Raw genomic sequence first — 3097 nt, forward strand, 5'->3', positions numbered from 1 at the left:
CTGCACCAATTTACATTCCCACCAACAGTGCAAGAGGGTTCCCTTTTCTCCACACCCCCTCTGGCATTTGTTATTTGTAAATGTTTTAATGATGGCCATTCTGACCAGTGTGAATTGATACCTCATTGTAGTTTTGATTTGCATTTCCCTAATAATTAGCAATGTTGAGCATCTTTTCATGTGCCTATTGGCCATCTGTATGTCTTCTTTGGAGAAATATCTATTTAGGTCTTCTGCCCATTTATTGAAAAATATGGAACGCTTCACAGATTTGCATGTCATCCTTGTGCAAGGGGCCATGCTAATCTTCTCTGTATCATTCCAATTTTTTAGTATATGTGCTGCCGAAATGAGCACAATATAATTTCTTATGTTGTGTGTATATGCCAAATTTAGGTTGTTTCCAACTTTTTTGCTCTTACAAATAGCTCTACAATAAATATCCTTGTGGTTAAATTGTTTTTGCAATTATCTGTTTATTTACTTGGTCTAAATTCCTAAAAGAGGAATTGCTAGTCAACCTTCTTAAGATTGCCAAATAGCCTTCCAGAACGGTTCTACCAATTTATTCTCCTTCCAGAAGTGTATGAGAGTATGTGTTTCCCATACCCTTGACAACATTGAGTGTAATAATTTTTTAAATCTCTACTGACTTAAATAGTAAAAAATAAAGATAAAAGTTTTGTATTCACATTTCTTTAAATGCTAATGGAGGTAAAGGTTTTTTTCATTTTTTTATTAGTATTTGCATTTTTTTAAATAAATTGCATGAAGAGGTAAGACCTTTGATGGCAGAGACTTATGAGTTTTTGTTTATTTATGACCCAAGCACCTACAACAGTGCCTGTCAAAGAATAAGCACTCAATAAATATTTGTTGAATGAATGAAAGTGTCCAACAATTTCTAAGAGTTCTTTAGCTATCAAAGGAATTAATATTTAGGATGGGTTTCAAATATTTTTCTCAGTTTATCATGTGCCTGTCAGCTTTATTTATTGTATTCTCTGCTACGTACAAGTTTTTAAAAATCAATGTTTTCCCCCTTTGTGTCAGGATATTACATATATCAGGACTGTATGTGTGTGTGTGTGTGTGTGTGTGTGTGTGTGTGTATACATCTTTTTCCAACTATTTTTTACATTTTGAATCATGTGTACCTTATTTTACTCTATAGTGTATTTGATTTTCTTAGTTTTTTCAGATAGGCAAATGTCTTCTGCAAAAAAAACTTTTTCTCTTTTTCAATATTTATATGTCTCATTTCATTTTTCTTATTACTGTTCTTTAAATTCCAGAAAAATGCCTAATAATAGTGGTTACAGTGGGTATCTTTGTCTTGTTTTTTGATTTGAAGAGAAATACTTCTTATTTGGGAGATATTTATTTCAAGATATTAATTTCAGGATTCTTAAGTTAAAGTTTTTTCTACTTAAGAGGGTTTTTTTAAAATCTGGAATAGATTTTGGATTTTACCAAATGTTTTGACACCAGTATTTTTGATATTTTGACCTTAATATTTTCCTTGTTCTAGTAATATGGTTAATTATATTAATAAATTTCCTGAAATTATATCATTCTTATACTCCTAGAATAAACTCACTTGGACATAGTATATTTTGTAATATAACTCTAGTTTTGATTTGCTGATATTTCATATGTGATTATTATATTCATAGTTATACATTTAGTCTGTAGTTGTCCCTCTTTAAGGCTCTAATATGTCAAGTTTTGGTACCAAGGTTATACAAGTTTCGTAAAATAAATTGTAAAGCTTTTATTTTCCTCCCTTTTAATAAGTTTCATAGCATGGAAATTATGTGTTCCTTAAAGATGAACACATATGAAAAGACTTGCTAATAAATTTCTCTGGATCCAGTACTTTAACAGTAGGTCTTTTACCTTTTCCATGCTTTTTGTTCTGTGTAGACTCTCAACTTCTTTTATACAAACTCGGCCATTTGTATTTTCATTTTAAAATTTTCATTTAATCATGAGTTTTAAATTTATCAACATAGAGATGTAAATTATATTTTCTTAAAAGTTTTCACAATTTCTTTTGTATCTTTGCTTAAATCCACTTCTCATTATTAATATTTTATATTGGATTTTTTATTTGGGGGGTTAGTTCTCTTTCTCTCCTTTCTGGTTTTGATTATGCTTGAGGGGAGCTTGCCAATGTAATTAGCCCTGTTGAAAGAATGGATTTTGGATTTACCATCATTTCTCCACTTTTCTAATTAATTAAATTTGCTTTAAACTTTGTGCATCCTTCCTCCTGCTTCTCTTATATTTCTCTTTCTGGATTGAGTTAAATGCTTAATTGTTTCTGTGGGTTTTTTTTTTTTGAATTTTTGAATTTTATTTTATTTATTTTTTTATACAGCAGGTTCTTATTAGTCATCCATTTTATACACATCAGTGTATACATGTCAATCCCAATCGCCCAATTCATCACACCACCACCTTCACCCCCCACCGCTTTCCCCCGTTGGTGTCCATACGTTTGTTCTCTACATCTGTGTCTCAATTTCTGCCTTCCAAACCGGTTCATCTGTACCATTTTTCTAGGTTCCACATGTATGCGTTAATATACTGTATTTGTTTTTCTCTTTCTGACTTACTTCACTCTGTATGACAGTCTCGAGATCCATCCACGTCTCTACAAATGACCCAATATCATTTCTTTTTATGGCTGAGTAATACTCCACTGTATATATGTGCCACATCTTCTTTATCCATTTGTCTGTCGATGGGCATTTAGGTTCATTCCATGACCTGGCTATTGTAAATAGTGCTGCAATGAATATTGGGGTGCATGTGTCTTTTTGAATTACGGTTTTCTCTGGGTATATACCCAGTAGTGGGATTGCTGGGTCATATGGTAATTCTATTTTTAGTTTTTTAAGGAACCTCCATACTGTTCTCCATAGTGGCTGTATCAATTTACATTCCCACCAACAGTGCAAGAGGATTTCCTTCTCTCCACACCCTCTCCAGCATTTGTTGTTTGTAGATTTTCTGATGATGTCCATTCTAACTGGTGTGAGGTGATACCTCATTGTAGTTGTGATTTGCATTTCTGTAATAATTAGTGATG

General features: G+C 32.2%; 1 non-coding gene across 1 annotated transcript; it reads right to left on the minus strand.

Moving 5' to 3' along the window:
* Nucleotides 1-247: 247 nt before the first annotated feature.
* LOC133097114 (U6 spliceosomal RNA) lies at nt 248-357 on the minus strand. Its single transcript, XR_009701987.1, has one exon. It is a non-coding gene; the product is annotated as a U6 spliceosomal RNA (small nuclear RNA).
* Nucleotides 358-3097: the final 2740 nt, after the last annotated feature.

The sequence above is a fragment of the Eubalaena glacialis genome, chromosome 8, assembly GCF_028564815.1.
Source record: "Eubalaena glacialis isolate mEubGla1 chromosome 8, mEubGla1.1.hap2.+ XY, whole genome shotgun sequence".
Classification (NCBI taxonomy): Eukaryota; Metazoa; Chordata; class Mammalia; order Artiodactyla; family Balaenidae; genus Eubalaena; species Eubalaena glacialis.